The following is a 26,299-nucleotide window of genomic DNA, read 5'->3' on the forward strand; positions in this document are numbered from 1 at the left end:
TTCTGATGAAGAAATGCAAACAAACAGGCAATCCCTGCATGTGTTGCGGCTGTCGAATGTGCAGCTGCGGGGGGCTTGAACATATTTTTTGAGCACGACAAAGACACTGTTAGCACACGAACATGCTCGCTCATCACTAGTGCCTACCTTAAATAAGAATATACTCCCAAAAATGATGTACAACAGAGAATGCAGTGACTCCATCATTACACCCTTCATATATAATGTCTAAATCCCATTTTTTAGGGCTTCAGAACCAAGCCCAGACAGAGCCACTGATGTGAGGGTAAAGCGCGATGTGATCCTGGCCTTGGAAGGCATGGTCAATAGAAAACACAAGTTAGCAGGGCTCTGATGAAGTATAACCGGGGACACCCAGGTCTGACAGTCATGTGCCTACAAGCATGGGTCTAAGAGACTGGCCGTTACAGTAACAACAATCAGCTCGCTACTTTAGCTTTCCTAAAGGACGTTGACAAATGAAACATAAAGGGGTTATCCAACTTTGGGGCTATTTTTTTTTTTTTTACTTGCATGTATTTGGGGCTAAAAATCTTTTTTGAAATTGGGTTTCCTTAGACATTTTGCATTTTCTTGTATAGCTTCTGTGTTGGCTGAAGAACAAGTTAACTAAGAATTCAGCAGCGAGTTTGTTCTGATGGGAGAGTTTGTAACTCTTTCATATGACATTTTTTGAGCTCATTAGTGTCAAGGTTGAATGTGCAGGGAAACAGTCTATAAAAGCCAAACGGTGCCATATTTTTAATGACACCCTATAGAAAACACGATTTTTAGCCCCAAATACATATATTTCAGTAAAATTGGAAAAAAAAATGTCACTAAGGGTGGACAACGCCTTTAAAAATATTCTGAACATTTCAATTATGTTTTTGCTTTCTTTTCTCAGTTAATTTGTCATTTTTATTTTTTACCGATTTTCTTTTTTTCGTGCTCGAGAATTTCTAAATGTCAGAATTCCAATTTTCGAACTGCGTAAATTCAAGAACTACTGAAAAGAGTCAGAGGGAGAGAAATGTCGTGGAAAAGGCGAGCAGGAAATAATGAGGAGCCAGCAGGTGCATTTACATAATGTAAAGGATGTGTTATATAGATAGGTAAGAATATAATGGCGCCTTACATCAAAGCAAGAAACCGAAGCATTGCAGTATAATCGAGCGTCAGGGACTTTAACGGGAAACGTGTACTCCGAAAACTAGGGTGCATTTTTCATTAGGCTTAATTACACAAATGCTGCATGATGGTTTCCTACAGGACAAAATTGATCCACCAACTGAAGAACATTTTGTGACGCAGAAAATTTACATTTCGCCAATAAAATACCGCACATACGCTAAGCACCTATGGTGGTTGTCTTTTAGGGTGACCACCTATACATTTAGTTATAAAAATTGAAAGCGTTTAGTTTTGACCACATAGCCACCAACAGCGCTACTATGGCTCATAGGACAACAGATTAGCATTTCATCATTTTTACGACACCTGCCTTTTTTCATAGTGGGAGTTGTTTCCTAAAGACAACCCCTGCCCGTATGACCTATCAGGACATATGGACATCTTAGAGGGGAGTCCTGTGCTCACATCCCCTGTATAAGCCAGAACGGAGCGCTACTTTGCACAAATGGCTCCGATCTGAAGAGACAACCCGTTTAGGATCACATTCTCTAGCGCTCCCTTTGTACTTACATTCACCGTTGAGAGATTGATATTGCCCCACATTAGAAAATATTGCTATTTTTTTTTTTTTGGTTGGGCCTGAAACAGTGCCACGGGCTATGTCTGGTATTGCAGCTGTACCTATGTAAGAGCATGACGATGTGATGGGGAAGGGGATATATTCAGGATATTATTTGCCTATTTTTAAGATAGGCTACCAATGTTTGAGATGGAGGGTGTCCCAGAGGGTAAACCTCACCAATGGAACAGCAGTACACTTTTAAGGGACAGACTGCAGTACCAGGCACTGTCGCCCAAACAAGCTCCTGTGCCCATATAAATAATGATTTTAACCCAGGGATAATGTAGAGAGTTTTATGGCAATCACTAAGCCACCATACTGCGCTCTATTGGTGGCCATGTGAACTGTAATGCAGGTAAAGACACATGCATCGCTTACTGGTCTCATTGTACTCTTCATTGACCGCGTCGTCCAGCAGTGAAGCTGGATTACATCTCCCGCTATTTTTATGTGGTTCCTAAAGAGCTGTTCAGCTGAAGGCTTCACTTTAGGCTACAATCTATATAATCAATAGAAGAAACTAATCCACTGGCACCCAAGTGTGAAATAAAACTCCATCTCCGCACCATACCCCGGGGAATACTCAAAAAAGGCAATTTATTATTAAGCAGTGAGATCTAGAATACCATTAAAATTTTCAGAAACCTTAAGGCAAATATTAAACCCAGAGGCGATGGCTCCTCGTACATTTGTGAATATTTATTTACCTGTAGTTGTTAAAGAAAAAACAAAACATCACATTTACCCGATCCCAATATCTTTATTTGTACGAGTACACACTTAATTAAATTATTTATTGAGGACTTGGTTGAACCACCAAAAATTGGATCTGCACAACTCTAAAGCTCGGTGTCAAATTAATTTGGGGTTCAGTGGACTTGATTTTTGTGCCAGCACCATTTGGAAACATACTTAGTGCATCTCAACTGGCAGAAAGCTGGGAAGAGAGTTTTCTTCACTCCTTGACTTGCTGGAAGAGTAGTTTTCTTGACCCTTGGCTTGCCGGGAAGAGAAGTTTTCTTGATCCTTGGCTTGCCGGGAAGAGAAGTTTTCTTGATCCTTGGCTTGCCGGGAAGAGAAGTTTTCTTGATCCTTGGCTTGCAGCATTGCTTTCTGCATCATCTTGTATCTGCCCTTCCTCTGGCTTGTGGAGGTAGATCTAGCTTTAGGTTGGGTCTTAATTATTTTTAGAGGTCTAAATAACATTTTGGGATCAGATCAAGTACCATATGCATTAGGCTGGGATCGTTTTTGGGTCAGTATTACAAAGTCAACTGTAGTGCCTCAGTGATCAAATGCAGCCAAGCAAGAGAGACAACAAGAATACCACACTTTGGTGAAGTGCCACCCATGATGAGTTCAGGTTAGGATTATCCAGTTGGTTGGATGATTCATGGGATCAAATATGTCTAGCATTTATTTGACGAGTGACTGGGCCTCATGCAATGTCATGACGTTGTGAGCCTTGTAAACCTACAGTTAACTCCAAGGCAGAAGTAAAGTTATTGGCTGCCATGGTGGTGGACAGGACTGGGTGCCAAACTAGGACAGCATGAATCAAATTACTCATCTCTATCCAAATACGTGTCATATCTATTAATTTATTTATGTTCTTCCATACTCCAGATTATACCGTAGTTTTGAATCTCTCCATCCAATTCTTATCCTGTTTCTTTATGATATTCAGCTTATTTTTCTGTTCTCGTTTTGGGAACATAATACATGCTCATATCACAGAGGTGAGAGAGGGAAGCTGCTATGTCAGTAAATGAAGGCGAATTTATGATGCATAGCACAGGGCTTCAGCGCCTGTCTAGTATATGGAAATACCCATGGATTGGACAGCAGGGCTGGAAGCAATCCGATATTGGAAAAGCAGTTTTCGGCAAAGGCCCCTACTGAGTGATTTATATTTTTCTTTCAACTTCTGACACTGCGATTCATTTGCTTTACTTTTTAGCTGTAATGGGAGAAGATCCCATAAAAACAGGGCAGTTGTGAATTTATTATATGGCCAATATGTCAAGTCACTCATGTTGAGCGATTCCTCCCAAAGGACCCAGCATGCTCAGCATAACATATTAAACCAAATTTCTAGAACTCTTAGGCTTAAATCCAAAATTACATATTGGATGGTCAATGAATAAAATATAATCTCCAATATGATTATCCTAGATAATATATTTACACTACGCCTTCAGGATGAACATTAATGGGGTTCTCCCACGTCTGCCATGGCACACTCGACTACTCCTGTAACTCTTTTTCAATTCTTCTCCTATATGCCGCCGCGGCCAGCAATCTAGTCTAGCTGGATACCAGTTGGAGAACATTTTTTCTTTTGATAGATAGGGATGGCAGAGGTGAAAACCCATGTGTTAGGCTTTTACATTAGAACTCCAAAGTAACAACTCAAAATTTTGTTTAGGCAACCACTTTCCTCAGATAGTAGGCCACAGTCGAGGTAAGATGATCCAAGCGCCATTTTGCATGGGAATGTCACAGTGTGTGACAATTTTCTTGCACTGGAAATATAGTATTATTTCATGGACTTTAAGATGAATGGCTATCTATGTGCTACACTTTATCTCTTCTAGTTCACAGATGGGGGTCAAGAGTTGAGGAATACCCCTATGATGTCTACATTTTTGTTTTCACTTTTTGAGGAATTTTCAGAGGGAGTACTTGTGGATACAACCCTAGGACACTTCATCAAATCTATTAAAGCTAGATGGAAATGGGTCCATCTTCCAAAATCCTCATTGCTTAGGAGAATCTTGCAATTATATTACCCGGGTATTTTCGCCTCCTACATAAGACAGATACTGAAGGACCAGCCATTGTGAACCTTCGATGTACATAGCATTGAACGTTGCATTTCTCCAGTTTCCTTCTACTGGTCCACCTTTTACGAAACTGGGCTTTACACTGTACATGGCCAAAATGTGGTAATCGTTCAGTAACGCTGCTCCCCCGTCACATACGTTAATGTACAAATTTATAGGGAAGGGGCAAATTTAACACAATTATAATCCTAGGAAAAATGATTCTTCTCAATTAGACAGCACTAAACTGGTAATCACAAAGTTTATTGTCTATTTAATGCCTTTAATCCTATATAATTGACTTTGAATTAAAAAAAATTAACTCATCAAGCTCGAGTCCGCTATTCCGTCGCATCGAGACGCGTCTCTATTTGATGATTAAAGGACAAAGATGCAGTTGGGAGGAAATTATACCTTCATTTGTGCTTTGAGATTTTCTTTTCAGACGGTCTTTGTTTAATTTCGTGGGTGAATGCCAGAATTAAGGAGCTCATTAGGTGTCGAAAATACTCTTGTCTACGTGAAAAACCTCAAACAACCTTAAAGTAAAGTCAGGTTAACTGGAAAATGATGGGTAACATAGGTTTTATAGGGCTCGATAATAACAAATATACTATGCGATGGGGCTCTCCAGCTTGTGGCATAACATATTTTTTGCCATTCTGTAAAAACTGTATTTAGTGAAATAGAAAAATAGAATTTACTCTCGTATATATATTTAAGAGGTTGTTCATTTGTGGACTATTCACCATATGCCTTGAGGTAGACACCAATATTGGAACATTGACAAAATGGGTGGAAAAAGTACAATGGTAACATGTGCTATGGTGTTTCAGAAAGGAAAACACCCGATCCATAGTGGGACAACTCAATAAGAATATGGTCTAACATGGACAACCTGCATATCTAATTTTAATAGATAAACTAATTAGTAGAATCTTAATTCTTCTGGTGAAAGAGATTTAAGACCCCTTTACATTTAGCAATGCACCAGTGATCCCGACCACGATACGACCCGGTCAGGATCGCTGGTGCATCGCTAAATGGTCGCTAGTAAGCTGCCACACAGGCAGATCTCACCAGCGATGTAGAGATGATCGGCGGTCGTACTTACCTTTCAGACGAAGCGATGACCGCCGTCTTCCGCCCGCGTCCATAGCTCGCTCGTTGGCGCCAGCAGGAAGCCGATGACGAGAAATGGACGTGGACGATCTCGCACGATCAGCGATAGCCAGCGGGGGAGCCGGTCGGAGGTAAGTATCACATGTAGCGATATCGCTAGCTATATCGCTGCTGCGTCACAAAATTGGTGACGCTTTAGCGATATTTGTAAAGCCCCCTTAATGGGCATCAGCGAATGTTTGACAGTAACCAGACACTTCCAAGTACTGTGGAGGTCCAAACAAGACCATGAGAACCCTCCAATCTCAACTTTTGGAGAAACCCAAGTACCTAAGGTTTTAGGTTGTTAGATACTCAGTATCTGTGGGTTAATGGTAACCAGCTATCTTCCATGAACATTAGTTGTGATCTCTCAGCCTTCTTAGGTCTAAAGCTGGCCATCCATTTAGATGGCAGCATTTGGTCACCAGCAATCTCGACCGACTCTCCCATACACAGGACTAATCGTTTGGCCGAGTGTCCCTGTGTTCTCTACTAGAAAGCCGCTGACTGACACGTCGGCCAGTGGTTTATCTCAGAAAATCAGGCATGTGTGATTGACATCTCTTCAGACAATTAATTGGCCTGCAACCCCAAACACATTAGACTATCGTCCGAATCAGTTGATATCTTCAAGCTCAGCCAACATTAGTCTAATATGTATGAGGACTGTAAGCAAGGGTTTCCAAGATAACTCAGGATAGGATGGAAAATTGACGTGCTCTTTTGACCAATGGGGTTAGTTTGCACTCGAAAAACAATAGACCATCTTTGAAATCGGCCAATAATGTATAGTCTTGAGCAGGAGATTATGAGTTCCTACGAGTCATGGGCTATGAGGAATACATTAGCAATGCATTTCTATGAACATGCTTGATTTATTGTGCTAAAATTTTGTATTTGAGAACGGTTTATATTTGTGTCCTATAAGGCAACCCAGACGGCTAAGACAGACCGAAATGGTGAGTGTGACGTAGACTGCCGCCGAAAGATTAATAGGCATTAAATCCGAAGATAGGATGGAGGAAACAGCAGAATCTGTGGGAGTTATAGAAAAATTAAAGCAAAACAGATTTCTGTAGGATATGGATAAAATTGCTCACAAAAAGGGAAAGATTGGAGTGGACCGTCACTGCAGCCGAAAGAGACCACAAAAGCAACTACACAATGGAGAAATAGTACTTTGTAGTGTCATTAAAAACGTTTTTTTTTCCTTACGAGTTGTCACTGACACCAGAACAAGAGATTTCTAAGATCTAAGTAAAGAACACTGAGCTACGACACCAATGTTCCTTTTCTCTAAGACTCTGGCATTACAGTCTGCAGGGAACTTAATTGGTCTCCCATTGTTGCTCCTCATTATTTAGTATCTGCATAAAGCTGGAGACTCGGAGCTGAAAAGTGCCAATGACACCCATAGTTCTACAAGGAGCTGATGTGACACGAACAATAACGGTGGACTGGCAAATGGGACAATTAGGTCGCTATCATCTACCACTGGTAAAGAGAACAAAAACATTGTATCATCAAACAGTCAGGTCTGAAAATGAAAAGTAAATGGGGGCGAAGTTCTTTAAACAAGTCACATGAAACCGGATGAAATAAAACATAAAAGTTGTCATTGTAATCAGCAGGGAGATGCACAGAATATAAAAGGGAACTTTTCTCATAATGGCAGGTAGAGAGGAACGAATAAATTTGAGTAAAATTTAATTCTAGCTAAGTAGTGGGAACTGGACACAATTTTTCCGAACCACAAAAGGCCATAAAAATGTAAAAAAAAAATCATTCTCACCTTACTTGCTCACCTCTTCTGACCCATCCGTTGTACACAATCAACTGCCCAGTCTTCACCTAATTTTCAGATCGCCACCATTCACACTGAAATTCTCGGACCTCTCACACCGGTCTGGGACTTCTGACTTTTATGAGGCCCTGGAGGGTTTTGTGCAAGCGCTTGAAAGTGTGCATCATGGCCTCGCATGTGCAGAACCTTCTTGGGCTCCATCAAGGCCAGTAGTTCTTGCCGCCCAGAATGAGAGACCGGGGATCTCATTGCGATCTGACGATGTGGTGTGGAGGGGCCAGATAAGTGAATAGTGAGGTGAAATGAGGACCAGGTGGGTAACAATGGGGAGCGGAGGGGCCAGAGAAGTGAACAGTAAATGTGAATATAAGGATTTTTTTTTTGTTTTTACATCTTTCATCATGGTCTGGATTCTGTAGAAACCCCAGATGAAAATAAAGGGACAGAGAATTTGCAGAAAATTTCCCCGCAAAATGAATTTTTCAGGAAAATCTGAGTGAACAGGCAAATACGAATTTTGCTTGATCCCTTCATCTCTACCTATAATACAAGCCGTTGGCTTCAGAGCTCATCATACTATATACTCTGCGTTCTTGTGGTATTCACGGTACCGTCACATCGCTATATCTATATATACACCATTTTTCATGTTCAGTTTTAATAGTCTGTGCAGGACAAAAAAATAAAAAAAGCTGTTTTTATGAGACGCAAAGTCCCCAATAATCCAAGTATCTTGAGCGTTATCCCAGAAACTGTCACAACCTTCACTAGTGTTTAATTCTCCCATGCTTTCCCAGCACACACAATCTGAACAGGTTGAAGTGCGGCGGCTTAGGAGATTTACATAGTTTAAGAAAACCTTTATTTAACCCGTGATTTCCCTGCATCCGTAGACTTCACCTGTGGAACAGATGCTTTTGTTTGCATTGTACTTTTGGGATGATACCTATAAAAAAAGGTAAAATATTGGAGGCTAGACAGTGTTGGGATAAATATATTAGTGTTAGTATATACTGTACTGCTACATTGATGTGCTTCTTGTAGCAGTATCACTAATGATGGAGCTGTCCAGGGTGCTGATATCCCTAACAGCCTCATCCGTAGACGTGTATCTGCAGGAAATATCTGAACGATGACATTCTTACTTTGGGACCCCAGACTTATTTGGGAAATGGCTATCCCTCTTCATAATATAAGTCAGCCAACACCAGTCAATGGAAGGAACACCAGAAGCCAAGGAAAGCTCCACCTTTCCCTCCACTGTACTCTATAGGAGACGGAAAGTGATGCTTCCACCATGAAACACTTTGCTCTACATAATTTGAGTTGATTAAGTTATAATCTATGTTCCAGCTTCGATATTAACATTGGACCCATTGAGGCCATGTTACCTGGCCCCTACTGGTGGAAATACCAACCGGCCTCTTTGCTACCTAGTAACTTCTTTAGACCTATGACATTCTAGTTTCTGAATGCAGATAAACAGATCAAACGTAGAACAGGCACTTACTATCTGTTATGCAATGAAGGCAGCCAGAAAAAGGGGAGCTTTTCACTTAAAAGCCATTCCCCAAAGCCCATGCAATAAAACATATTTTTCTTATATCCATTCATCACATGTAGCGCCAAAAACCTTGAAGTATTCCGGTCATTCTTAGCAAAAAGTTGTCTCATGTCCATTGATTCACATGGTTTGGCACCTACAACAACACACAAAGTCTGCATATATTTGCCTTCTTGTATTGCACTCTTTTTGAGATAAGAAATCAACTTCGGTCTGATCTGAGCTCACTTCTGGTCATCTGGCCCGGCACATGTGCAGACTGGCCTTATTCTGATGTCAGTGATTTTCTCTTATGAGAAAATTGGTTTGAGTTTCAGATGTGATTTTTTTTTATCAGTTTGGTCACTGTGTCGGGTTTTACTATTTGAGTTTGGTCAGAGAGTCATCAGTTTTTCTCAGATGAGAAAGCACGATAAAAAAAGGTTTCTCCATGTTCTCCAATCCAGCAGTCCGTGAAAATTGGCATCGGAGTGCTGTCCGACTTTTTCATAGACCCATAGACTTGCCTGGCGGATTTTGATCATTATCGGACACCTCTGCCAAGGCCACAAAAAAATGACAGACATGTGAAGAGTTTCAGACTTTCATAGATAAGTGCTATTCATCAAAAACACAGAACGCATTTGTGCAAGAAAAACGGATATCTGAATGAGAGCTCAAGCTGATTGCTCTGCTGACACAAGGACATACGCCCGGTCTGTCATTACTCCTGGACCAACGAGGCAAGCGCACGCACATATCAAGACCGACTCCACTGATCCTACATAGCCAAACACTTGCTCGTTTTATTGCCACCTTTTGGATGATATGTCATTCAACAAAAAAGAAAAGAGCGTAACAAAAGATGGCCTCGACAGTAAGACTGTCTGGATCTGCTTCAGCCTTCATTGGCATACAGCGCAGGAGTTTTGCAAAGTACTTTTTAGAAGGTATGTAGCTGACGACTGCCTGATAGAAATATCTTTCCAGGGCACAAATGGTGGCGGAAGCAGTAGAAGGTTCCCTTTAACTCTTGGTTGATGCCGGTAATTTGTATGTTTATCAGAAGAATTGAGCTCTGAGCACTACAAAGATTTATTAGGTAATTAAGCTGGGAAAACATGCTTTCATTTTTTTTTTTTTTTTTTTTTAAGTTTTACTTTACTCCCTGAGAACTGGGAAGGGATTTTAAGAATTTGGGTCACACTAGGCTGCACTCTCATGTGTATCCGTCCCTAATGGATGTGGATGTTTGTCTAGCTGCAGGCCAAAGAAGAAAGCATCTGTGGCTTCTTGTATTCATATTATAAATTAGATTTTTCTCTTCTAATTCGGATTCTTATGTGGTGGATTCCTCATGTTGAAAGGGAGCGACACGATGTATGAAGAAGCGTGGGAAGGTGGTGGGTGGACCACAAGCTTCTTGAAGAAATTACTAAAAAAAATGCCTTCAAGACATACAGTATCTCGGCGAGAATGACTGTAACTTTACTACTGTACAGACACCGCCATGTGATTAATTATATCTTTCAATTTTATCCGTGCTGAAATGTGTTTTCGGCGTACTGTGTGTTTACAATAAAATACGGATTTAATGAATTAAAATGTCATGAAAGACGTTCCAGGTCAAGACCAGCCGGAGTGAAATTATTCTGCCGCACACCCTTTCCACTAAGCCTGCAAATCTCATTCATCTTACTTAAAAAAAAGTCTTCCTTTCGAAATTGCTTTATGTTTCGAGAAGGTGAAGGATGCAAGACCGGAGACTCCAAAGATCTCAAGGTAAAAAAAAAAAAAGGGAACAATTAAACAGAAGAATGTTTTCTTCATCAACTCCCAGGGAAATAGCTTAAGTTGCAAACATTGCAGTTAATTCTTCCAATTTTTGTTTAGAAACCCAACGGAAAAAAGCCATAGCCGATATGTATTTAAAAAAAAACAAACAATTACACTTGCTGGGCTCATTAAAGATAGTAGGGATTAAGACGTGTCTTGGAGCTGCATTTTCTTATATTATTCTGAGCACTAATGGTTTTTATAACATTTGTGATGTAAAGGCCCCTGGCGACAGAGCGAGGATTAATGTTACTTACTCCAATGTTTAAAAGTTGCACAAAAAGTTTGAGAAATACATTTAATGAAGAAAGTTTCATTGCAAAGTTTTTTTTTTCAGATTTGATAAGGAGTTTTCTAGCCAAGAAAAAAATGTAGTGAAATCTGCTAAAATTAGTAATGCATCTAATTTACTTAACGTCAAGGGTGTTCCTGTTTTCAGCTACAAGCTTTGGTCCTGAGAGGTCCTCTTCCAGTTTATGGCCAACTGTTGAGTTTCTGTTGTCAGATTACCTGGGGCCAGGGGCTCCCTAGCTATTGCTGCTCCCTAGTTTACTTCTGATGGTGAAAAGTTACGGCAACGTACCATGCTGAATCCTGAATCAGCCCTATTTTCTCCACCTCCCACACCCAGGGATGTATGGAAGAATATTGTATGTATATACACAATCCAGAGAAACAAGGAAGAACATACAGGGATAAATGAATATACCAGTCATACAAATATACACCCACAGACGGGAACGACACCAGGTATAAAAGATAGAAAACTAAATAGGAGAGGAAGAGGGATTGCACACAGCCGAGACACCTAGTAACAGTCGAAGATAAACAATCCAAAATGCCTCTACTAAAAATTGACTCCTCCGCTCCTCACCAGGCTGTACAAGACTTAACACTGGCAATCCAGATTGCCAGAGGCAAGTATATATAAGAGAGGGAAGTAGCCAAAAAAGAACAGCTGAGATCATCCAAGCTGGGAAGCTACAGAGTGACTCCAAGCTGAACAGATTAACCTCTGCACTGCTAACAGAAACCTGCACCATGTAATATGAAGAAGCTGCAGTCTTCTGGCTCCTCTCTGTTGCAATAAAGCCGTGACAGCACCCGCCCTTCCAAGAGGAACCTCCGGAACCCCAGGGCCAGGTTTATCAGGGTGTGCCAAATAAAAGGACCATATCAACCTGACTACATGAATATCAGATGCTGGTACCCACATCCTCTCTTCAAAACCTTAACCCTAAAAGTAGGTGGCAAAGCAAGGCAGAATGCTACAGGATTGAGGACAGCCACAATCTTATAAGGACCGATGAACCTGGGACCCAGTTTAAAAGAATAGAACTTTAACTTAATGTTTCTTGAAGACAACCACATCAAATCACCAACTGACAGGTCTGGACCCACCAAGCGTCTACATTCAGCCACACTCATATTTAGACCCTATCCTTTTCAAATTATTGAGAACCCCTTGCCACAAAGACGTAATAGATGATGACAATGATTCCTCTTCAGGTACTCCTGAGGAACGATTCCTATCAAAAGAGTTGAACTGAGGGTGAAAGCTGTAGGCCCCAAAGAACGTCTCAGGATTCTGGTTAATGCGTTCAGTTTTCCTATTAGTCTGTGGATGAAAAACTGAGGAAAAAGACAGATGGATGCCCAACCAAGTGCAAAACACTTTCCAAAATTTGGAAATAAATTGCACCCCGGTCATAAACAATATCAGTAGTAATCCCATGTAATCTCACAATTTCTTTGATGAAAGTTTGGGCCAAGGTCTTGGCATTGGGTAAGGTGGATAGTGCAATGAAATTTGACATCTTGCTGAACCTGTCCACTACCACCAAAATAACTGTAATACCTGCAGATAAGAGTAAATCAGTAATGAAATCAACTGATAAATGAGAGCAAGGTCTACTTTGAAACACCAATGGTTGAAGAGACCCAGACTGGCAAGTAAGAAGGGCCTTAGAACGTGTACACACTACAGACAGCTACATACTCCCGAATATCCTGATGCACCCCAGACCACCAAAAACGCCTGGTAAGGAGATCTGTGGTGGCTTTACTACCATGGTGTCTGGCCAAGACCGAATCATGACTCCGGTCCCCCCGCAAGTTGAAGTGTCTCCGTATGTCTCTGATTAAGACGGTAGTCCACACGGATTACCAGAGACATGGCCACCTCCAGAGAGACCGAAGTCTTATGCAGGGCAAAAGGTATCCTTTACCCTTACCGATAACCCTTGATAGAACTGGCTATGGAGTACGGGGTCATTTCACTTAGTATCGGTGGACCACCTCCGACACTCAGAGCAATACTCCTCCACCAGCCGGTCTCCCTGTCGAAGCTGACGAAGTGTAGACTAAGCCAGGAAGACGCGGTCGGGGACATCATATATGTGACCCAGCGCCTGAGAAAATTCCTCAACTGTCCGTAGCAACAGAGTTGCCCGTAAGAGAAAATGACCAGGCTTGAGGGTCACCCTGAAGGAGCAAAATCATTTTACCCCCACCAGTTGCTCCTCAGTTCCAGAGGAATCAGGATGCAACTTGAAGTAAAGTTTACAGGCTTCCATGAAAGCAGCAAACATGTCTCAGCCCCCAGAGAACCTCTCAGGCAAAGCGACCTTTGTCTCCACCAGAGGTTGTTTGGGAATAGCAGTCTCCATAGCAGACATGTTCAGGTGCTGCAAAACAACAAAGCGAAGATCTGCCATCTCTAGACTGAGCTGTTGAAGTTCCCAAGCCAGAGCAGTAATAAAATCCATGATAGATAAAAAAAAAATAGTCTAGTTCAGTGTTACTGTTGCATTTCTGTTGTCAGATAACCTGAGGCCAAGTGGCTCCTTCCCTGCCCTCAACGCTAGGCACGCCCTAGCTATCCCTGCTCCCCAGATTACTTCTGATGGTGAAGATGCTGGGGCCATGTACCTTGCTGAACTCCTGAATCAGCTATTTATCTGTCCCCCTCCCCCACCAGGGAAGTGTGGAGGAATAGTGTTTGTATATACACAAACTGGACAAAGATGTAAGGATGTACAGGGATAAATGAATATACCAATCATACAAACATGCACTCACAGACAACAGAGGGGAAACACCGGGAAAAAACGGTAGGGAAACTAAATAGGGGATGAGGGATTTCACACAACCGAAACACCTAGCAACATTCAAAGATAAATACTCCAAAACAAATCTGCCAACAATCGACTCCTCCACTCCTCACTAGGCAGTAAAGACTAACACTGGCAATCCAGTTTGGATTGCCTATGCAGACCCGCCTATCAAATTCACCAAGAGTGGAGATGTTTCTTACACCAGAAATGTTACTCCAGACACTCTTAGAGTGATATTTCTGGCCAGGCACACACCACTGATAAGATGTGCTGAATTAATTTAGTGGCCTCTTAATTAATTTAATGCATGTTATTCCAGCATGCCCCTTAGTGAGACTGGGGAATGAAATGACAAATTTAATGAATCAGAACCACGGAGTCAAAATTCACAAAGAACAGTATAGGACACAAGGGCCTACCATTGAGCACTACACTATCAGTAGTTGGAGAAAGGCCATCAAACCACACACAACCGATGGACAAGAGCGGCACCTTTTCAGGAAAAAAGAAGCCACATTTTGAATACATTAATAAATATAGCAAATACCTGTTTACACTGGTTACTTTTAAAGGGACGGTCTTTGAAATGAACACTGTATTACACCGATAGATCACGCAAAACACAAGTGTTCTTTAACCGCTGAAAACATCCACTATTGGGTGGTCACACAAAGGTTAGTCCCACTGTTCAGATCCTCTTGTACAGGGATGTCAGAGTGACAGCTAATATTCAGCGGAATAAAAGTGGCTTCTTCTCACCAGCAGTGGACACATTAGGTGGATGTTCTGGGAGGGAGCCTTTCCAAGTATGGAACATCAATATGTTTGAAAAATGACTCCAATTAGAGAATTGTGGCTTTTTTGCCACATTTAACAATGTGAGAAATGCAATCTTAAATGGAAAACACCAGCCGCCTCTTTGCATTTACTTCTATGAGAGTCCTGAAAATAGGTAAGCAAGAGAGCCAAGCATGGGCGACCACCTCCTCATTCGTTCTCCGCCTGACTCACAAGGTAGGACGGGGCAAGGAACCTGAAGATAGGGACATCCATCTCTCAGACACTTACGGCATATATACCCTTACATGTTTTTGACTCACTGTACACAGCTGAACCATCTTTCTATAATGCTGGCAACGAAAATAGCAAAGGGCTGGAAATAATAATAATAACAAAAAAAATCTTTTTCTGAAGGAGAATGAGCCAAACAATTTTTTTTCCGTTACGTTGACTACATGTCAGACTTTTGACAAGACTAGAAGACGCTAAGTCCTTTTTGAGCATGTTATTTTGACATCTTTTCTTCCTTAGTGTCGTGTCTCCCAGCTGAATGTCTGCTTCTCGGTGCATTCAGTTTTTGCCCGAGGTACAGCAGAGAGCCGATTAATGCAGACACCATCTCCACAATTATCAAAACAGAGGAGGAAACACCCAGATATCAAACAAATTGATGCATTTTGCCAGTAGGCCCATGTGCAGTCGGGTAACAGCTGTCAGCCTCACACACAAACTTGTTGCTCTCAAGAATATATCAAAATCTTTTCGTCCTTCCTTCCCATCTTCACCTATTTTTAAAGACATTTTTTTTTGCTTCTAAACAAAGTAAAACAAATTTCATCTCTGACTGAATGAATCCTAATCTAAGTGTTTATGACTTTCGACAGTAGACAGCTAATTAGGATTGACCTCAGATCAGCCCTGCAGCTCAGATAGGTGTCCCCAGACAGATGATTAAAACATGCCCTCACTGGCTACAGGGGCCTTCAAGTAATCTTTCCCAGAGACCAAAAGGTCATCTATTTGACAGGGACTGATTTGTAGAAACTAACCATATATTTCACTTTGTGACACACAATCTTCTGTTCAAGTCACCGAATCTGAAAAGTGATGGACAGGCTTGTCAAGGGTTACACACAAATTTGCAAAGTATTAGGATATCTGGACATTTTGTGACTGACATGTCTGTTTTTTTGTATTGTAAATCAGCATAAAGCTACAACGGGATTTTACATTAGAGTAACAGATAGGACAATGACAGATTAAATTAGCGATGAAGTCTTCTAGATGTCTCAGGGGCATTCGTCATATTTCCCATATCTGTCACCCTCCTCATGGAAGCAGTCTATGGCTGACCACGCATCGGACAATTTGGCCACAATCCTACATGAGATTTCATTGGACAGGATTCCAAAGTGTCTTGTTTCTGGGTCTAGAGATGAGTGAATTTTTTTAAATTTGACGTCGCCAAATTTTCCCAAAAAATTTGATTTGCGGCAAATCAAAGTTTCTAAATTTCAATACTGAAAAGCATATAATTAGTCATAAGACTCACGTGGGGGGAAGAGAAGGTAGAGGATCCGCTAAACATAAGAGCTTACACTATACAGACGAGAGAGAGGGAGAGAGGAACCGCTGACCATAAGAGCTTACACTATACAGACGAGAGAGAGGGAGAGAGGAACTGCTGACCATAAGAACTTACACTCTACAGACGAGAGGGAGGGAGAGAGGAACCGCTGAGCATAAGAGCTTACACTATACAGACGAGAGAGAGGACCCCACTTACCATCAGAGCTTACACTCTACAGGAGAGAGGACCCCACTGACCATCAGAGCTTACACTCTACAGGAGAGAGAGGACCCCACTGACCATAAGAGCTTACACTCTACAGGAGAGAGAGGATCCCACTGACCATAAGAGCTTACACTCTACAGGAGAGAGAGAGAGGACCCCACTGACCATAAGAGCTTACACTCTACAGGAGAGAGAGGATCCCACTGACCATAAGAGCTTACACTCTACAGGAGAGAGAGAGAGGACCACACTGACCATAAGAGCTTACACTCTACAGGAGAAAGAGAGGACCTCGCTGACCATAAGAGCTTACACTCTACAGGGGAGAGAGGACCCCACTGACCATAAGAGCTTACACTCTACAGGCGAGAGAGAGAGGAACCGCTGACCATAAGAACTTACACTCTACAGGAGAGAGGACCCCACTGACCATAAGAGATTACACTTTACAGGAGAGAGGAGCCCGCTGATCATAAGAGCTTACAATCTACAGATGAGAGAGAGGACCCCACTGACCATAAGAGCTTACACTCTACAGGAGAGAGAGGAGCCCGCTGACCATAAGAGCTTACACTCTACAGGAGAGAGAGAGGAGCCCGCTGATCATAAGAGCTTACAATCTACAGATGAGAGAGAGGACCCCACTGACCATAAGAGATTACACTCTACAGGAGAGGAGCCCGCTGGCCATAAGAGCTTACAATCTACAGACGAAACAGAGAACCCCACTGACCATAGGAGCTTACACTCTACAGTAGAGAGGGAGGACCCCACTGGCCATAAGAGCTTATGCTATACAAGAGAGAAGACTGCACTGACCAGAAGAGCTTACACAATACAGGCAAGAAAGTGAAGACCCCACTGACCATAAGAGCTTACAAACCTTGCCCGGAACTATTTTCCACACTGTGAAAGCATCAGGCAGCTCGCTAACTTCATTTTGTGTTACCATGCAGGCTTCCCATAATGCCCTGTAGCTGTGACATCTAGTGGATTATCACACCTTGTACAGTGGTGGTCCGAACCTGGGTCATCACAGATGACATGGCTCCCCAAACCAATCACTGATTGTGGATATTTCACACTAGACCTTGGAAATCAAGGTCCTAGAGTCTAGAGGAAGAGTGGAGAGGCCACAATCCAAGCTTCTTGAGGTCTAGTGTGAAGTCTCCACAATCAGTGATGGTTTGGGGAGCCATGTCATCTGCTGGTGTAGGTACACTGTGTTTTATCAAGACCAAAGTCAAGGCAGTCTTCTACCAGGAAATTTTAGAGCACTTCATGCTTCCCTCTGCCGACAAGCTTTCTGGAGATGGAAATTTCATTCTCCAGCAGGACTTGGCACCTGTCCACATTGCCAAAAGTACCAATACCTGGTTTACAAACAACAGTATCACTGTGCTTGATTGGCAGCAAACTCACCTGACCTTAACCTCATAGAGAATCTATGGAGTATTGTCAAGAGTAAGATGAGAGACACCAGACCCAACAATGCAGATGAGCTGAAGGCTTCTATCAAAGCAACCTGGGCTTCCATAACCCCTCAGCAGTGCCACAGGCTGATGGCCTCCATGCCACCCCGCATTGATGCAGTAGTTGATGCCAAAGGAGCCCGACCAAGCATTGAGTGCATTTACTGAACATATATTTCAGTAGGCCAACATTTCAGACTTTAAAATCATTTTTCAAGCTGGTGTTATAAAGTATTCTAATTTACGGAGATAATGACTTTTGGGTTTTCATTACCTGTAAGCCATAATCATTAACATTAACAGAAATAAACATGTGAAATAGATCACTCTGTCTGTAATGACTCTATAATATATGAGTTTCACTTTTTGTACTGAAGAACTTTTTGATGATATTCTAATTTTGTGAGAAGCACCTGTATCTTTCCTATTCTGGGACCAACCAAGTAGTTACAGATCTTTGAGGAAGGACTGGTTGAATCACACACAACCATGCATGTTATATATGATATCTTCTTAAAAGGGTTGTCGAGAATAAGGAAAAACATGGCTGCTTTCTTTCAAAACCAGGATCTAAACTGTGTGGTATTTCAGCTGATCTCCAACACATCAACAGAGCCAAGCTACAAAACCTATGAACAGTGTGGCGCTGTTATTGGTAAAAGTAACCGCTATGCCTTTTTTAATCTTATATCATTCTTTCCTAAAGTTTTCTTCATTAAATTGCAACATTTTCACCATTGTATGCGGAGGCGACAGCAAGCACTGCCATGGTGAGATTGGACATATTAGCTGTGGGTCAATGGATCATCTCCTGTGGAAGGCAGTGGAAGAAGATGAAGCCGAGCTATTTATTTTCTTTTCCTTTTATTTCCATTCCAGGGACAGAATATTTATTTCCTTGTTTTGATCTTGCTGCCTGTTCTCTGCGCTGATATACTGCTGCCGATATTTTGTGCGCTAGACCCGGTGAGAATCAATATTTTTCTTGAGTCGATTATAATGATGGTTGTTTTCAAAGCTACACTGCTTGCAATTAAGCCCACTAAAAGCCAGTATCATGGAAAGAGAGAAACCAGCAGAAAAATCTATTTTAGTGATGACCAAGTAGAGGGAAGATGTATAAATGAGAAAGGCTGGCAGTCGAAGAAATAGGACATTAATATATTTTACACTTGGTCTATAAAGTGTAAAGGTTTCAGAAAGATGTCTAATTAGTTCTTTGATTACAAACTAAGCTTTCACAGAGAGTGTGGAAACATATCAATCTTCCAGCCTCATAAATAAGAATACTTCTAGCAACATGACTTGGGCCTCCGCACATTGCACCAAAAAAACTGATTTTCTAAAAATACTTCTATAGCTCACCAAAAAGTCCAGCAGCCGTTATTATAAAGGCAGAGAAAAGTATACATTAAAAGGTAGTAAAAATTACTAAATACCTAAGACTTTCAAAAAGTTTTTCATTAAAATTAAGAGTATATGATCTACAATTGATTAAACTAAATGAATAGAACCATGATTATTATTATACATTTATATAGCGCCATTTATTCCATGGCGGGGAAATATAGAGAAGTACAATAAACATGTGCAAGACAAGGGACACACAAGTACAGAAGGAGAGAGGACCCTGCCCGCGAGGGCTCACAGTCTAGAGGGATGGGTGAGGATACACTAGGAGAGGGTAGAGCTGGTTGTGCGGTGGTTAAGTAGACCGAGGATCATTGCAGGCTTGTCGGAACAGGTGGGTCTTCAGGTTCTTCTTGAAGGTTTCCACTGTTGGTGAGAGTCTGATGTGTTGCCGCAGAGAGTTCCAGAGTATGGGGGAAGCACGGGGGAAGTCTTGTATGCGATTGTGGGAAGAAGAGATGAGGGGGGAGTAGAGAAGGAGATCTTGAGAGGATCGAAGGTTGCGTGCGGGTAGGTACCAGGAGACTATGTCACAGATGTATGGAGGAGACAGGTTGTGGATGGCTTTGTATGTCATGGTTAGGGTTTTGAACTGGAGCCTCTGGACAATAGGAAGCCAGTGAAGGGCCTCGCATAGGCCCTGATTCCCAAAATATTGCATTTAAATACCCCAAAAGATTAAAAAAAAATATTAAAACTACTTTCAAGCTGTTGTCTGGCTTAAAAAAAAACCCTTACAAAATACCAAATATCTGAGTTCCTCATTAAAGACCATCATCTATATCTATTCCTGCTACATAACATTTCTTTAATTCTCCAGCATGCTCATGAATTTGTGCAGAGAGTATTATAGATTTCAGTGAGAATTTAAATAAATTTAAATCTCTTGGTCCAGATGAATTACATCCTAGGGTACTGAAGGAATTAGCAGATGAAATTGCAGAACCACTAGCCAAAATCTTTGAAAAATCCTGGAGAACAGGAGAGGTCCCAGAAGTTTGGAGAAGAGCAAATGTTGTCCCTATCTTCAAAAAAGGAAAGAAGATGGAGCCAGGAAATTACAGGCCACTGAGCCTTACTTCTATACCAGGAAAGATATTTGAACAAATTATTAAACAGCATGTATGTAAGTACTTGGCTAAGAATACAGAAATTAACCAGAGTCAGCATGGGTTTGTAGCAAACAAGTCATGCCAGACTAATCTAATTTCCTTCTATGATGGAATCCATGACTGGGTGGATCAGGGAAATGCGGTAGATATAGTATATCTCGACTTCAACAAAGCATTTGATAAAGTATTTCATATTACACTTATTGAAAAAATAACCAAGCATGGGATTGACAAGGCTATGGTTAGGTGGATTCATAACTGGCTCAGTGATGGTACTCAAAGAGTGGTAATAAATGGTTGCACATCCAACTTGTAAAGTGTTTCATGTGTGGTACCACAAGGCTCTGTCCTGGCCCCAGTGTTTGTCAACATTTTTATAAATGATCTAGATAAGGGAACTAAAAGTAAACTAATCAAATTGGCAGATGATGCAAAACTAGGAGGGATAGCTAACACTAGAAAAGACAGGATTCAGAAGGATCTAGATAAGAATGAACAAAGGGCAGCAACTAATAGAATGGTATTTAACAGAAATGCAAGATTCTACATCTGGACAAGAAAAATGAAAATTACATATATAGAATACATATATAGAATGGGAGGAATAGAACTAAGCAACAGCACATGTGAAAAAGACTTGGGTATACTAATAGATCACAGACTGCACGAGTCAACAGTGTGATGCAGCAGCAAGAAAAAGGCAAACAGTTCTTCTAGGATGTATTAAGACAAACATAGAGTCTAGATCATGTGAAGTAATTATCCCCCTCTACTCCTACTTGGTCAGGCCTTATCTGGAATACTGTGTCAAGTTCTGGGCACCACATTTTGAAAAAAGACATTGAAAAACTGGAGCAAGTTCAGAGAAGAGAGACCAGGATGGTGAGCAAACTGCAAGTTTGTCCGACAAGGAATGGTCAAAGGATCTGGGATGTTTAGCTTACAAAAAAGAAGGCAAAAAGGAGACTTAATAGCTGTCTACAAATATCTGAAGGGATGTCACTGTAGAGGTATGATCATTATTCTCATTTGCAAATGGAAACACGAGAAGCAATGGAATTAAATTGAAAGTGAGAAGATACAGATTAGATGTTAGAAAAAACTTTTTGACAGGGACGGTGATCAATGTGTGAAACAGGCTGCCACGAGAGGTGGTGAGTTCTCCTTCAATGGAAGTCTTCAACCAGAGGCTGGACAGACATCTGTCTGAGATGGTTTAGTGAATCCTGCATTGAGCAGAGGGTTGGACACGATGACCCTGGAGGTCCCTTCCAACTCTAACATTCCATGATTCTATGAATTGTGTAATTCATTATTTCTCCTGCTGAGGTGCTGTTGGGAAACAACACTTTGTGCCAGATTCTATGACGAGCCAAAATCCATCCAATTAATAATGAAGTTATAGGCCCCGATTCAACAAGATTGATGTTTTGAGGGGAGTGCGAGGCGAGTGATTTGTGCACCTCTTAATGAATCGGGTGAGGCACAAAGTGCAATTTCCATTGCCACAAATGTTACCCCCGTCATGGAGTAAGGTACTCCACGGTTTCTCATGAATTTTACCAGGTGAGGTCACAACACCCAGTCATGCTCCAGGAGCTTAGCCTACTTTGTTGGACCTTGGTGTAAAAGCTTGAATGAATTGAGACCATAGTTCTATGCTTAGTTGCTGAGAAGCCCAATCAGTGAAAACCAAAAAAGCAGCACTTCCTTTTCCAAAAATGGCCGTCAGAACAAAACTGAAAACTCTTAAAAACTCATTAAGTAAATAAAATAGATAGACCAAATTTTGGCTTATGTTCTCATTTCTTAGTTATGAGCAATTTTATGTTAATAGTGGATATCCCCTTTAATAGATGAAATGTACAACAATTGAACAGCATAAGAAATGGATCTCCCCAGTTCCCCATCGGTCTCTGTTCTTCCTCCTCCAGCGGTGACATGCCAACATGACATATCCACTGCCACCATGGCATTGCTGGATGTGGCAAAACTAACCAATGGAGAACAAGAAAAGACTTTGAAATGGAGCCACAATTTTTTTTTAAAGCACTCAAAAAGAAAGAAAAAAAAACACGGTTGGCTGGACAACCCCTTTAAAATTTAGAAAGAAATTATTTGTTTTCTAATAAAAGGGCTTTGTGTAATTATATGTACTAATTTGTTTTTGTCATATTGCTGACAGTACTGTAAATGAGAAAAGCTAAATTTCATGAACTACATTTTAAGAGTGAACTGTAGGGATACAATTATACATTATTCAGCTCACTGAATCAAAATATTGCTGTTCCTTCCCAAAATTATTGCCCATAGGAGTTAAATTTCAGAGATAAAATATTTCTATAACTTCAGCTTGGATCGGAATTCAACATTTCTACTTAAAACCTAGTAAATTCCTAGTGACAGTCCGGCTTTGATCAGCAGTTTGCACAGTACGTACGGTTACGGTATGAATATTTTTTGGGCACTTTATGGTGAAATAGGCTTTGATGATATCTTTTCACTCAGAACTGGAGAGGGTCATAGAACTTTTTATTTTATTTTTTTGTCTACTGCAAATTCGCACTGTTAGTTGATCAAGATCTAAACAAACTTGGAGCGTCATGCCATGATGAAATGCCAGTTGGCATCTGATCTACTTGCCAAAAAGTACACGTTTTATGAACCAACATAAGTCACAAATTTCAAAAAGAACCAGGAAGATGGTTACATGGAAGAGGAAGGTGTCCTAGGCACAGCTATTTCATGTTTGAGGTCATGGGAGAGACTTCAGGAATAGCCGCCTCAGTAATTACTACGGAGCCTAGAGGTTGCCCATGAAGGTTCCATGAAAACTACTTCTTCTTGGAAAAAAAAAGATTTTACTTATGTAGAGAAGATAAACTATGTAGCAATACTATTTACTGGTTATAAAAAAAAAATATTTCTGCTGCTTACACTAGTTGGTGTACACCCATCTCTAACTTTGCTATTGGTCCCTTTGTATTGTAGCTTTATGTCCCTGGCTGAGGTGACAGCAGATTAATAAACTGACCTTTCTTGAGGTTCGCTTTATGTAAGCACAATGAAGAATCTCATACTTGATTCCCCATTCATATTTTAAGGACTTGAACAGTTTCGGCCTCATGGTGCTGTACATAGTGTCTTTTTCCTCCAGCCATGGTCAGGATTGGAAGCTTAAGGGCGGTTTTACACTGACCAGTTATCCTGAGTGAGTAATCCTAGGAACCCTTGTTATTCGGTAATAGAGCAGTATAAATAGGCTACTGAAAGAATGAACAAAACGCTCATTCGTCAGGTGACATGATCTCTTGGCTTGCTTAAAAGATCATCTTTTCGGTAGCACATTGTACTGTGTGAACAGAACCTGCGTTGTCGAGAACAATGGCAGCCCACGTTATCAAAACGATATATCACTGACTGTTCTACGAGCATCCTAAGCGCATTAGTCCTGTCTGAACAGGCTATTAAACGATTGATAATCGGCAAGCTTGTTCCTATTGGCAGTTGTTTAATGCAGAGAGTCGACTGGTGTAAACCCAGCAAATTTTAACACATGCGATCTTCTGTCTTTTGAACTAATTATGTTTATATAAAAGAACACACAAGAGCTACCTAAACAAGCAGCAAGAACACCGCTGGAATAACCTCAGCTGCTAAGGTCAGTAGGGAGTAGATGTCACCCTTGTAAAATAAGTAAACCACTGATATTAGACGGAAACTGACCACGCTCAAAAGGTAGAAAATGGGAGATATGGCACAAATCCAAAGAGCTAGAGATACACCAAATATAAAAAGTGGTATGAACCAAATAATCCAACAGGTGGCTGATCACTACCAGCCAAATGAATGCACCAAATCAGATGTTAATCCTGGATAATACCAAGAAAAACACCACGAAAGAAGCCCCTTATATGCAAATACAATCCAATAATGTTGCCCTTACCGGGTAGTGCTGCATACTGTACGCGAGTTGATTAGTCCGCAGGAGTATTAGTGTGCATTAAAATTGCGGGTAGCAAGAGCTGGGCGTAAGTCGCAATGGGCAGAGCCAGGGATAGCACCGGACGGTGGGTGGGTTTCGTCAAGGTGACGAAGAAGGCAGTACCGCCTTTGAAATGCGTTGGTTGGTTTCTGGTCCAAACATCGCCCCGTAGCCACTGTGACGTCACATGCTAAGGGAGTTTGTCGGCCATTTTCTCTTGCGGGCATCCAGGGCATGCCACCGGTCGGGGCTTTCCCTGGCTTTGCCTGTTGCAACTGCCGCCCCGCTCTGTTGCTACCCGAAATTTTAACACACACTATTTCTCCTGCGGACTCATCAACTCGCGCACAGTATGCAGCACTACGCGGTAAGGGCAACATTATTGGATTGTATTTGCATATAAGGGGCTTCTTTCGTGGTGTTTTTCTTGGTATTATCCAGGATTAACATCTGATTTGGTGCATTCATTTGGCTGGTAGTGATCAGCCACCTGTTGGATTATTTGGTTCATAACACTTTTTATATTTGGTGTATCTCTATCTCTTTGGATTTGTGCAATATCTCCCATTTTCTACCTTTGAGCGTGGTCAGTTTCTGTCTAATTATGTATATGACCAAATAAACAATTCTATGTGCCGACTAAAAATACTGCAATAAAAATAAATGAATTGAGGTCCCAAAGACACCTGCATGAATGGAGTGGTAGTGAACATGTCTGACCACTGCTACATTCACTGTCCCTAAAAGTCATGGTCGCACATGCTCCCTACCACTCCATTCACCTAGGTGACTTTGGGCTGCCTATTTTCTGGATCTGTGAAGGTCTCATCAATAGCATCCCCAGTGGTCATACATTTAGCATCTACTCTTTGGAATGGTTATACATGTTGTATATGGGACAAATGTTGAAAGTGGTTAAGAGACATTGTACTAAAAGTTTGGGGCAACAAATCTAATGAGCAATTGTCATTACAGTCTTTAGGTAACATCACTGCAACGTTACAATCTTTTTTTAAAGGCAGGTAAAAACTATTCTGTCTCCATTTTTAAATCAATTGTATGACTTGTAGTATTAATGAGAGGAGTATTAGCATCTTCTTAGGTGGCATCTCACTGATTTCATGTCTTGGCTGTCAAGGGGATGCTACGCTCTTGCAGGGTAGAACACAAGTATATTTTTCCTTTACTAGTATCTACCTGTGATGCTGAGCAGCCCCTTTGCCCGGGGTTTATTTTGTTCTGTATAAACAAAATACGAAGAGACGGCTCAGAGATGGTGTTTTGTCAGCACGTGTCATCACTGCCTACTGCTGATCGAAAACATGGAAGCAATCACCCGAGGCTCCGCATGCCAGCCTCTGGAGACCTTGCGTTCCCATGATAGCATCTGTTCCAAGGTGTGAAAACTCAAGGCGTCAGCTACCTTTCAGCTTCTGCTCACTGTAGATGTTCCACAGAGTCAATTATATAAAAAGACCATGTCCTGTACTCCAGCTCAAGGACGTCAACTCAAAGCTCCCCAAAAAAAGGAGCAAAAACAACCAGGTGTTGTTGGCTCATTGCGCTTGTCAGTAACGGTCTATATTAGGAAGACATAACCGCGGGAATAAACATCCACAGTCAACAAAAATCAAAAGAGGTTGTAGCCCCATACATAAACTAGAATGTCTTCTTAGACAAGAAAAATGTAACGCCCCAGGC

The 26,299-nt window shown here is 41.3% G+C and overlaps 1 protein-coding gene and 1 long non-coding RNA gene across 4 annotated transcripts in view; one reads left to right on the forward strand and one right to left on the reverse strand.

Annotated features, from left to right (window-relative positions):
* LOC141076508 (uncharacterized) overlaps nt 1–26,299 on the forward strand; it is a 158,715-nt gene that overhangs the window by 79,269 nt on the left and 53,147 nt on the right. The window contains exon 3 of one of the 2 annotated variants that reach the window (XR_012227507.1): nt 6,674–7,872. The exons of the other annotated variant lie outside the window; for it this stretch is intronic. This is a non-coding gene — a long non-coding RNA (uncharacterized lncRNA). Of the gene's footprint in view, nt 1–6,673; nt 7,873–26,299 lie in introns of those variants that run through there. 2 annotated transcript variants of the gene reach the window in all.
* The window catches only part of LOC141076507 (mitotic spindle assembly checkpoint protein MAD1-like), a 620,485-nt gene that overhangs the window by 7,735 nt on the left and 586,451 nt on the right, over nt 1–26,299 (reverse strand). The gene's annotated exons all lie outside the window — the stretch shown is intronic.

The sequence above is a fragment of the Dendrobates tinctorius genome, unplaced genomic scaffold, assembly GCF_039654945.1.
Source record: "Dendrobates tinctorius isolate UK_male_01 unplaced genomic scaffold, ASM3965494v1 ptg000420l, whole genome shotgun sequence".
Taxonomy (NCBI): domain Eukaryota; kingdom Metazoa; phylum Chordata; class Amphibia; order Anura; family Dendrobatidae; genus Dendrobates; species Dendrobates tinctorius.